Genomic DNA, 13,094 nt, shown 5'->3' with positions numbered 1-13,094 from the left:
CAAAACCAACAACTGAAAAGGTAACTACTGTTGACGGTACAGAAATTGCTTCTGGACCAGTAAGCCAATGCACAACAGAATTAACCCTTCTGTGTCAGGATGGACATCAAGAAGCAATCACATTTGGCCTCATCAAAGCTCCTCAGTTCCGGTTGATCTTAGGGATGCCATGGTTAGTAACTCACAATCCCCCCATAGACTGGCGTGCAAAGAGACTGACCTTTTCCGACAAATGCGCCCACGCTTGCTACTCGAAATCTATACCACAGCCAAACCTGAAATCTGTTCAAGGAATAGCATCAGGGATCGCAGAACCAATGGACACCATACCAAAAGCATATCAGGATTACAAGATGTTTTTCAGAAGGAACAGGCTAACACATTACCGCCACATAGGCTCTATGACTGTCAGATCGACCTGATATCTGGCGCACAGGTTCCTTGTGGTCGAATTTATGCACTTACGGAAACCAAAAATCTCCACTTGAAGTCCTATCTGGATCAATAACTGGCTAATGGGTTTATCCGCCCGTCAAAGTCACCGGCAACCTCGCCCTTATTCTTCATACCCAAGAAGGAAGGAGATTTGAGGACTTGCATCGATTACCGCGCACTTAATCAAATCACAGTAAAAAAATGCTACCCTTTGTAGCTTACCCCAGAACTGTTGGACCAAGTCAAGGATGCCCGAATCTACACAAAACTAGACCTCAGAGGAGCATACCACCTTGTACGTGTTAAGAAAGGGGATGAATGGAAAACCGCGTTTCGCACCAAGTATGGCCTGTACGAATATCAGGTAATGCCTTTCGGGCTGTGCAACGCTCCCACAGCGTTCCAATACTTCATGAATGATGTATTATGGGAATTAATTGATGTCTGTGCCCTGGTCTATATTGACGACATCCTGGTGTATTCCCCCTCTGAAAGAGATCATGTGGAACATGTTCGCTCAGTCCTTGCAAAACTTCGCCAGCACAAACTGTACGCTAAACTCGGTTTTGTTCTCTCGCCAAAGGGAGTCAAGATGGATTTACACAAAGTAGATGCCATCTTTAATTGGCCATCACCTTGTTCACTTAAAGGAACCCAAAGCATGCTTGGCTCTGCAAATTTTTATCACTGATTTATTCTAGATTTCTCATGGATAGTCCACCCAATCACATCATTACTGAGAAAAAAACAACAAAAATGTCCAATGGACTGAAGAGGTGGAACAGGCCTTTCAAGAACTCAAGAAAAGATTCACCTCCGTACCAATTTTACAACATCCTCACCCTGAACTCCCCTATGTAGTGGAAACTGATGCTTCCAGCATAGCTATGGGAGCAGTTCTCTCTCAAAGAGATCCAGAGACAGGCCAATTACACCCCGTGGCCTTTTGGTCACGTACATTCTCACCACCACAACTTAAATATGCAATTATAGACAAAGAATTGTTGGCAATAAAATCAGCCTTCAAACCCTGGCGGCACTATCTATTAGGTGCCAGACATACCATCACAGTAATCACAGATCACCAAAACCTTCAATACCTAAAGTCAGCAAAAGCCCAATCGTCACGACAGTTGCGGTGGGCTCTATTCTTTGCAAAATACGATTACGCAATAACATACTGACCGGGAGTTCGAAATGGGAAGGCCGATGCCTTGTCTCGTATGGGTGTTGAAGAGAAAACAAACAGTACCCTGGACCCTGTTGCCATCATCCCAAGTGATAAACTACTGGGACTCACCACCACATTGACTCTGAGTGAACTTCAAGATAAGATTGGAACCTTAATGAACCCCGAGATCTTGCAGAAATGGAATTCCCAAAATTAATATCACACGGTTCTGGATGGAGTACCCTATTTCAGGGAGTGACTATATCTATCTAGTAACAATCTGCAAGAATTGGTCATGTCTGGTTATCACGATTCTCTGATCGAAGGCCATCCCGGAATTGCTAAGACTCTAGCCAAGGTTAAACGGAATTATTGGTGGCCAACCTTTCGTAAGGACATTGCTCGATTTGTTCTATCCTGTGGGATATGTGCACAGAATAAATCATAAAAACAGAAAACAGCTGGCCTCCTACAACCACTGGATATTCCACCGGGTCCCTGGCATACTCTTTCTCTTGATTTTATTACGGACTTAGCTCCCTGTCAAGGTTTTAATACCATTCTGGTGGTTGTAGACCTGTTCTCTAAAATGGCACATTTAATTCCATTCAAAGGACTTCCTAATGCTACCGGTCTGGCAAAAGCATTTCTTGAACAGATTATAAAAATGCATGGTTTCCCCTCAGTCCTAATCTCAAATCGTGGAAGCCAATTTGTATCTAACTTCTGGAGGAAATGTTGTACCATGGCACAAATCGATGTTCGATTATCCACTAGCCATCACCCTCAAACGGATGGACAAACAGAAAGAACAAACCAGACATTAGAACAGTATCTACGTTGCATGCTGCATCAAGTGGAAGAGAATTGGAAAGACTTTTAATGGATAGCGGAATATGCATAAAATAACTCCATACAGACCAGCACGGGACAAAGCCCGTTCTACACAATATACGGAAGACATCCACGTACCTCTGAACTAGACTCCCCCACGACCTTGGAAAGGCCAGCGGTAAAGACTCTACACACAAACATAACCCAAGCCTTCAAAAGGGCAAATGAACATTTACTGCAAGCCAAAGACAGACAAAAAAAATTCTCGGACCGCCATCGAAAGAAAGCTCCCAATTACCAAGTTGGAGACGAAGTCTGGTTGGAATCAAAACATGTGCCCATAAGAGGTACCCAGACCTTTCGTCCAAGATCTCTAGGACCCTATACCATCGAATCGGTGATAAATCTGGTGGCCGTCAAGTTAGCCTTACTACCAACCATGCAAATTCATCCGGTGTTCCATTTGTCACTTGTAAAACCTGTACAACCAGGAACCCGAGTCTTAACAGCATGAAAACCTGTGCTAGTTGATGGAGAGCCTGAATTTGAAGTTTAAAACATCCTGGATTTGAAACGTACCAGATCTAAGCAATACTATTTAGTGGACTGGAAAGAGTACGGGCCTCAAGACAGAACTTGGGAACCAAGTGAACATGTTCACGCACCACGTCTGATTAAGAGGTTTCACCTGGCTAACCCCACCAAACCCGGACCGGACAGGAAGGATACCATGAGAGGGGCCTTGGGGGGGATGCTGTCATGACCACTGTGAGGGGGCACAAGTTGTGCCACAAGTGGGCTCCCACCAGAACCCTGAGGGCCTTAAAACCACTGCAAAATGGCTCCTGCAGCCAGTCCTGGCACCTTTGGCACCAGGCTCATATGTAGGAAGGAAGGGCTGTTCAAACTAGGTCCCATTTTTTTCTTTAAATCCAACATGGAAGCACCCACACAGTCTAGTTCTAAGAACCAAGCCCTGCGGTCTAGTGTTTTGGGTGTGGCAGGCCTGGAACTACTTTCCCTGGTACTACTTTACCTGGGCTATATAAACCACACCCTGACTGCAGAACACGCTTCGAGTTATTCTGCAACCCGCAGCGTGACGCTCACCGTGTCGAGCTCCTGGTCTTCAGCATCTTCCTGTAATCCTGCAAGAACAAGAACAAGATTATTCTGTTTTACCTGAGAAAATACCATCCAGCACTTAGCATCTCACCTGGGCTGCAATCTGTGGAAACCGAGAGAAGAAGAAACATCACTCACCTGTGAGTACTAGCTTAAGGACTTCCGGCGAACCGCTACCACAGCTGCTGATCGAACATTGCGACCTGCAATAACGAGAAAGGGAAAAACAATACTCAAACGTGCGCTTCCAAAACATTGAATTCCATCAGTCTTACCTGAATTCCATCGCGCTACGCCACGCTTCCATCCGGAGCACCACAGCAACATCTGCAAAGGAAAAAAGACATATTCAGGTTCGCTTTCAATATTAAACAACCCCACAGCGCTGCACTTACCTTAACAGATTCCGGGGGCCTGTTTTTCATCGTGCTCTCATCCACTCGCAGCACCACAGCGGCCTGTGAGGAGAAGAAGAAGAAAACACGGGTTAGCTTTAAAAGACAATAAAGGCGCTGCGCTTTGCACTTTCTCTTACCTAGAAACGTGCCTCTCCATCTGGCACGCCAGCATCAAGACCTTCGCACCTGAAAAGAAGGAGACAAAGACATTAACGAATTCCCACCATAAACAGAACAAAGACTTACAATTAACAAACCTACCTGCCTACCAGCCGACTCGAGGTTACAGCAGGCCTGGGCCCAAGGAAGGCGTACTGCACCAGTGAAGCAACTCGGGCAGCTCGCCAACAAACGTCAAGCGCCCCTGCACAAGAAACGCAGGACGGATAGCTCACCCTACAAATAACTAAGGTGAGAAAAGAACCCAGTGGGAAGGGAATCGGCAGAGGGAGGTGGAAGTTTCACCTATTAGAGACAGTTATCACAAATCCTCCTTTCTGTAATTGCAGATTCATTATTCAGCACTGGGCAACTACGCATCCAGGGTTCCAGATCTCAGAGCCTTCCAGGCGCCACTGGGGATATCAGGTGAGCGTAACAAGTTGGAGAGCTCTCTCTTGACGATTCTAACAACTCTCTCTTTCTTTTGCAGGTTCTCAGAAGAAAGAATTTTCACTTGAGGAGCTTGGGCGACAAAGAACAAAACATGAAGTTTTCTCTTGAGATGAGGCTGCGTGCATAGTTAGGAATAGGTACGTGGCACAGCGTGCCTTTGTTACCCAACTATGGGCTTTCTCTGAGATAAGTATGCACGCATATTTTTTGGTGAAGGTGCACGGAACAGCGTGCCTTCGGTACCCAGCTATGGGTTTTCTCTTTTGTGCGCGTAGTTCGGTAAAGGCGCACGGCACAGCGTGCCTTAGTTATGAAGCTATGGCTTTTTTCGGTGAGGCGAGGTGTTTTGGAATGCTTGGTGAAAGCTCATCGGAGCTTCAGGTACATATGCACATGTGGCTATTTTCATTCACAACTATTCTGTAATGTTTTTTCATTAACTATGGTACTTTGTCTTTTGTAGGCTTTCAGAGGTCGGAAGATCTCAGAATCAAGCTGCGGCCGTGGACGAAGACTGCTGACTGAACTGTGGACCTACGGAAGATGAAGTCACTTGTCAGAAGCCTGCTGCTGCTGCGGAAAATCTCTGGTCAGGTACGTTGGAAACTAAGGACTCTGGATTTTCTGTGAGCTATTCAAGTTCTTAACAAGACTTTTTCTGTTATTCTGCAGGTCTGTGAGCTGAGCGCTGGTAGCGTTACGCCGCTGTCAGCGGAACTAACTCAAAGCGCGTGTTATTGCGGAGGCAGGGCTTTTATAGTCCTGTATTGCCAACGTCTAGTTCTTAATGATTGTTTAAGAACAACGACCCGCAGAACTGCCATCTTAAGGGGATTGGAACACCATTGGATCTCTATGGGAGCCCATTGTCACCTTGGTACTGGGGAATGTGAGAATGCCATGTTTCCCATGCTAAAACCCACCTAGCCTCTACAGATCTGTACCAAGACTCCTTCCTGGACCGGACACCAGAACATTACCCAGGAATCCTGGTAGTGATCATGGCACGAACATCACCGCTCACAGATGTCTATGGATTTTTTACCACCTTCATCCGAGGAAGCCAGGGGTTTTCGCACCTGGAAGGGGGCATACTGTCATGAGTGGCCGTATTTGGAAACTGTAGAGCCGGTGGATGAGCCACCATTAGTCTTCCCACCAAGCTTCTTCGAGCGCGGTCTAGTCTTTTGGCTACCTTTCCTTTATATTCCCTCTGGCCCCATGCCCCTGCACCTTGCAACTTTAGTCCTTTGCTATTACGCTCCTGTTCGTTCGCATTGATAGTAGCTGTCTTTCAGCTCCTTATTCTGTGGTGCTTCCCGTGCCTTTCTTCTGCCTTCTACGGCCCTTGCCAGTGGTTTTTTCCCCTTTCGTTCTTTGTACTTGTTACTTTCTTCCCAGCGCCCGCCGTTGCCTTTGTTTACTTTCACTACTGTCCTTTTCCTATCTGTCTTCTCATTTCCATGCCTCCATTGCGATACGCCCTGGCTCGGTAGGTCCCCCGTCCCCCTTACGAGAACTGCCAGGCAATCGCCTCTTTTTTCTTTTCGTTTGTGGCTTTTCTCTCTCCTTTCTGCAAGCCCTCCAGCCCACTGGCTCTGTTCTGCGTTCAATCCCTGCAAGCCCTCCAGCCCGCTGGCTCTGTGCTGCGTTCAATCCCTGCGTAGACCGGAGGCTCTTGCACTCTGTTGTTTATTTCCTTTGCTCCAGTCTTTCTTCCTTCAATTCATCTTTGTACTCTGAGAGCCTCTCCGACATGGAATTCTCCGGACTGCCCTCTCCTGACATCTAGCTGCCAGAGGCTCAGTTTCCCTCTCTTGTCTTCTTTTCTGTGTTGGCACTGTCTTTTTCATTTATATTTATATCTCTGAAGGTGCCTTTCACCTTCTATCTCATTTTGCCTTTTTTCTATTTGGATTTCCTGTGTGGCTCCTCCTCACGCAGCTACAGTGACCCAGTGTGCTCTACTTTTGGAATCCACCTGGAACAACCCTGAATCCTGCTCCAGCGACTTTGATTGTACTGACCAGACTTTAGTGTTTTTCCGCATCAGGGTTTTTTTCTGCCATTGGTTTTTCCCCATTCCAGGGCTGCACTGGGGAGACGCCATTCTTGTTGTGGTTGTGCTATAATCCAAAGACGGTGGCAAATCCTTGGAGTAGACCTTACCTCTTCAAAAAGAAGGGACCCTTTGAGGAATCCACCATAGAACTCTCTGTGTCAGAAGCCTCGCCCAGTGAGTCTGACACTGAACCACATGTGAGATCTGACACAAGAGACAAAGGATCACAGAAGCTGGTGAGTCAAACCTAGCATTCTCATTACATGCGCAAGCAGTTCTAACAACTGTATCCAGTCTTTTTTTCACTCGCGTAGAAGTAGAAGTGAGCTGAAGCTGTTCGTAGCAGTTACTAATGAAGGAACAATGGAAAGTAGCACTCGCGGATGAATGGAAATGTTTATTGTACTCACGTGAAGGCAAATGCTACCGAAAGACATTGTTAATCCCTTAAACTAATGAAGAAGTGGTCGCGTGTATCTAATTTTGTTTCTCAAATGAAGAGTGAACTTTATTGGTTACGTGTCTCTCATTAATCCGAACGCACATTGTGGAACACCATTGTTAAACACTTAAAGCCTTTAAACTTCATGAAGGAGTGGTCGCGTGTGCCTAATTTTGTTTTCAAAGTGAAGAGTGACCTTTACCTCATCATTGAAACAAACAATCATAGTTACTAAAAGAAGTCAAGTTCTTAAAGTCTTTGGGCCTCATCAGGAGTTGGGCAGGGCGGTAAAAATGCAGCATTAATGCTATCACCGCTGCTTTACGGCTCTGCCCATCCCGAATTTGGGGAAACGTGGAGCATTCACCTCCATCTCTGAGCTGGAATTGAATTTGCCGACTTTCTGGCCATTTTTGGCGCAATTACTGCAGCGCAATTCACATTGCAGTAATTGCGCTGAAACTGCCCCTTTGAGTCCCTTAGACTAAAAACGAAAAATGGGGATTTACTGCGGTACAACAACTTGTGATCCGGCGCTAATAGCGCTGGACCAAGTTGCTGTAATGCTAATTGCGTTGGCCGGTATCCCAGTGGATTCACCACCGGTATACCGTCCACTCATGACAAGGCCCTTTATCTGTAGTTGGAGAGAGCGCACACATTGCCAAAGCCAAGAGTATTTCCCCATTGAGATTTAAAGCAGCCTTTCACAAGCCAGAAACTGTTCGAACAAATACTGTGAGGCCAATAGAAGATCAAATTAGCATAAAATACACATGTGCAAGCATTACCTGAAGCCAAGAGAGTGACACCAAAGCTTCTGGGTAATTGTGAGGCTAAAATTGCCAAAGAGGTGAAGGCAAAGTTGGGGAAGGGAAACCTTGCTACTTATATTCAATACTGAAGTTGACATGGGTGGTGAAAGACAAGAGAGGCAAAGAGGCTACCCCATTTTGAAGAGATATTCAGAGGAAGAGTGCCTTGCCTATTTTAAGGTGTTGCTGTACCTTAAAGTGAATCTTGTCCAAACCTGTTTTACAATATAAAGTACTGAAGCCAAAGCTGTCTTTAAAATACAAAGTACAGAAGGTCTGCTGCTATATATTTATGTTGTCAGTAGATGCAAGACTTCAGTAGTTCAGATTAAGTAGAATGCTATGGGGTCAAGGAGAATGCCCTCATGGTACAACTGTGGTAGAAGTGAAGTTGTTGAAGTAGAAGCAGCAGAACGGAGGAGTCATCCTGACGGATATACCTACTGTGATTTCTAACCCAAATAGACAAAGAATCATTTTGTTCCATTAATATTCTAGAAGTTGCATTTCTTTTTGATCTGTATCAAGTCTTCCTGGATAAATGGAAGTGGTAAAAAGGCCTTGTGACTCAGAAAACCATTCATGCTATTCTAAGGAAGTGCAAAGTCTTTATTTCAGCAGAAGAAGAACTTTTGTTGTTGTTGGAACTGTTGTTGACAACTCTTTACCTTGATATTGACTTACCAAGAACTGATCTGGGACTTCATTACCTATGTGGAATTTTTTATATTCTTTTGATGAACGTTGAAGAGGAATATACCCTGAGTCTTGGGGAAGGGAATTCACCCAGGTTGCTAAAAGGTTACCAATATATTATGAATGTCATTGTTGATGTTGAGTTGGCAAATATTTTCTTTTGCATTTGATGTTTAGTGTGAGGGTCAGCATTCCTGTGTTACAGTGTTTCCCTGTTTCCCTTAGTTTTGTTAGGCAGAGAAATGCACAGTAGAGCAGGGCAAGTGAGGCATTTTGATATCATTTTTGCTCTAACAAAATGGCATATTTTGAACTAATATCAAACAGTTGTACGCCTTGCATTGCTGACACCCTGACAAGGGCCTGAAGGATCTGAGAAAGAGTAAACATTTTGAACTTGTCCTTACAGAGGAACTTGTTCAAGTATCTCAGTCCACTGTCCTTTTTGGAGATCAAAAAATAAGGGGAGTACCACCCCTTATTCCTCTCTGTCACAGGTACTGGTTCTATAGCACCTTTCTCTAGCAGAATCAAAATTTCTTGTAGGAGGAATGGATCCAGAGTTTGTAAGAGTGGCTTCCTGGTGGATGATACAGAGGAAAAGAGGAGGCAGTATCCCTGATCTACTGTTTGCAATGCCCAAGCATCTGAAGTAATGCCCTGCCATTCTTCCAGATGCTGAGTGAGCCTGCCGCCCACTGCGGACCTATGGATTAAGGCCTCAGAGCAGTTTTGATGCAGCTGAAGCAGCAGCTGCGGCTAAAGAAGCCGTTGCTTGAGCAGGCTTGACACCTCTTCCTCATCCACCACGAGGGAACTTCCTAGGACCTCTTTGACTGGCCAGTCCTCTCACTCTTCGAAATCTGGAGTAGTAACAAAAGGAACTACCCCTCCAAGCTTGTTCAGTGGGGTGTGAATGTTGTGGTTGTCTGATGGCGGTGCTCAGTGACTTGGTTGCCACTATGGAGGTCTGTAATCTTTCTAGGCTCTTGTTAGCCTTACTGCCAAATAGTTGTGTGCCGTCAAAGGGCATGTTGCGAAGTCTAGACTGCACATCAGGCGCAAACCCAGACTTCCTCAACCATGCAAGTCTGCTTATAACAGAGCTGACCTCCATGGCCCTGCTAATACTATCGGCAGAGTCCAAACCTGATTGGACAGACTCACACATTGCGTCTTTCCCATCCTTCACAATGTTGAGAAAGCCCTCTATCTCCTCTCCTTCAGGGATATGGTCAGCTGCCATGGAGATGCAATCCCACAAGGTATATGTACATTTAGCAAGGGCACAAGTGACATTCACCGACTTCAAAGCCATTCTCCCGGCTGAAAATACTTTATTTGCCATAACGTTGAAACGCTTGTCAGCTCTGTCCGGTGGTATTGTGGGATATGTTGCTTGTCTTGAAGTGGAAGTTACAGCTTGTATCACAAGGCTTTCCAGTGTAGGGTGTTTGTACAGATATTCTGGATCGCTACTGGGCGGCTTATACTTCTTTGTAAAGTTTTTATCTACAACCGGGCTTGTCCCCCATGCTTCCCAATTAGCCTTTACCCTTTTTTGAAGGGCTACATGAAAAGGTAACACTGGGTCTTTTTGGGGACCCTTGTCTAAGATGTCCGTGAGGTCACCTTGTTCAAAAGATGGAGCTGGTCTGCCTCATCCCAGAAATCAATTACTTTACCCATTACTGCCTGTATGACGTCTCAGTGTGTTCTGATGGATCAGGTTTTCCAAACTCTAATTCTGGCGAAGTGTCAAGGCCACTTGCTGTTTGTACATTATCATATTAAATCCCTCATCTTAGATTTCCCTGATATGAGGGCCTCGGGAACATTGGGTGTGCCATGTTCTAACACAAAAGGTGGTGTGTTCTGATCTGAGGGCTATTTCTCTCCAAGAATCGAAGGAAGGGACTAGAAGAAGTATTTTTTCGGAAGAGGCTTAAAGGTTTTCTCAATTTCCCTTTCGTCGGTGTAATCGGCTTCAAAGGGCTCAACTAATGGCTCGGAGGACTCTTCAAAGGGCGTGAGCTGGGCGTGTCCTCGACTCAAGGCCTCGAGGGCTATTGATGGGTCAGTATCTTTTCACCCGGGCTTGAGGGCGCACAAGTTTTAGCCTTACTTTTTTCCTTGTCGGCTTTGGAAGGCGCGATAGGGTCATGGCTTTTTACCTTTTCTCTCGAGGGGCCAGGGTTGCCTTCTCCAGTATTTTGAACATCTCCTGCCTAAAACCCTTGAATTAAGCTGGAGTCACCAACTTACTCGGGCAGGCTACCCAGGTGAGGATTCCAAGGACTGGGATCTGTGACATCTTTTCTTCGATTTCTTTATGAAGATGAGAAATGGTGAGAATCGCTTTGTGAATGGGAAGGTTTCTCTGACTTTTTCCTCAGCGGAGAGCCACCTCTCGAGAACACCTTTTTGATGGAGTCATAGACAAGGATTTTAGTGGGGGCCTACCCACAGCGAGTTCCTCCTTGCGTTCCTTCAACGCCTTACCCATCTTGGATTGGCATGATCCAGAGTCAGCCATTTTGTGTTTGACGCCAAGACACCATAAACAAACCCGATGTGGATCAGTTATCGTCCACATTCGACACATTTCTTGAACCCGGTCTTCGGGGTAGAAGAAGGAGGACCTTTTCGATAGTGATGATGTTTTGTGAGAAACCAGACTCACCATATCCGAAGCAAAAGCTATTGCATAAAAACGGAACTGAAGCAACGGGCACAGTGCTTGCTGTTTATAGTATTGAAAGGACTGGAAAGGTGGGTGGACAAAACAAACCAAGAGTAGAACGATATGCTTGCACCATAAATTAGGTAAGCGGGGGGCTGCAGTGGACTGGATGTTGAGGATACCTTGCCCAGGTATACCACTGTGAAATATGAGACAAGGAAAGGGGGTTTTTCCAGTCTTGCTGCACCGACACAAAAATATACTACAAACTGCTACAGTTGCAGGTTTATTGTGGTTTGAAAACAGCCTGACACGTGTTTCAAGTGATTCTTGCTCTTCATCTGAGGCTTAAAGTTGTTTAGACGAAGCCTTGGCTTGAAAGTGATAATTCTTATTAATTCTATAGCTTCGCTGTTGCGGAAATCTCTTCAGTAAAGAGTTTGGACCTGGTGGTCTAGTATGGCAGAACATACCTAATTACTATCAACATGTTCACAAATTGCATTGCTTGTACTGAATGACTATATTTTTGAAAATTATTTTTTGCTGACTACATTTTCACATGGCATTTTCCTGGGGATATTTTCACATAGAGCCCTTTAAGCTATACACATTAGTGTTTTCTCAAAAATCATTAAACCACATTTCCTACTGTTTGTTTTTAATGCAGGGTCCATCCATATATCTGGTCCTGATAAAGACGGCTTTATAAACATACCGCCATAACGTCCCCCGTGAATAGGCTTCACTTCCACTGTACCACCGTAATCCATATTCCATCTAGTGGAGCCGTAGACCCCGATGATAGAAACACCATGCAAATATCAATAGGAGATGCAACGTTTATGGGAGACTGAATAGTTTAGGACGTGCACCAGCACTTCCATATGGGGGCTATTGTCCTTGAGGAATCATGCATCGCAGGTTGTACATATTGATTTGCATTTAGTGTAGGAAAGTTACTGTGAAAAAATGCATATTTCTTTGTGAAAGATTCTGCTACTAGGTGATTGGCTCACTTAGGTGGGCCTTCGTACATACTCATACTAAGAATTTAGGAAATCGTCATTTTTTGCAGATTTTGCACATTGTTGATTTGCACATTAGAAAATGTTATGTTTGCATATTTTGCACACATGTTTCTTTATTTTTCCATGTGGATTTGATTATCAATCACTAAGAGACCTGTAGTGGGAGCATTTATACTCCTTAAGCTACACTGACCCCTTGGTAGGGTTCATGTGTGAGTCCACATCTCACGTCGCATTTTTGTCTTTATCTTTATGTATGATTCATTCATTAATGTCTGTCTGTAGTTTTATGTATGATTTCATAATTTTGGTAAATTGAAAATCTATTTGCGATATCATTAAAAGAAAAATTGATTTTTAATAGTTCGAAATGTTTTCTATATGGAATTAGAGTGCTATATGAGTACATTTAAAGAAAGCAAAGGACTGCTTTAAAAATGTATGCAGTTTTTTGCCTGTTTGTAAAAAAAGTATTAGAACAATTCAGCATTTTTTCTGTTAGGAACATTTTTGTGTTATTCATGGCAAAGGGGTAACCAGAGGGTCATGCCAGCAATCAGGGGGAAAAGCCAAATGACAGAAGAAAAAAACCTTGGGATCTGCGGAGCATTCATTGACCTTGCAGGAGTCAATCAGCATAGGAATGAGGAAAACTAAGGAGCAGCAGAAGTGAAGAAGTAATGGAAGCAGAGAAGCAGGAAGGAGAAAACACAACAGGAAATACAGGCGAAAGGGGAGCGTCTCACCAGCAGAAGAACTGGCAGGATCAAATGGTTGCGACATTGAG

The sequence above is a fragment of the Ambystoma mexicanum genome, chromosome 12 (assembly GCF_040938575.1).
Source record: "Ambystoma mexicanum isolate Mex_15411 chromosome 12, UKY_AmexF1_1, whole genome shotgun sequence".
Taxonomy (NCBI): domain Eukaryota; kingdom Metazoa; phylum Chordata; class Amphibia; order Caudata; family Ambystomatidae; genus Ambystoma; species Ambystoma mexicanum.
Note: the sequence above shows the minus strand (reverse complement) of the source record.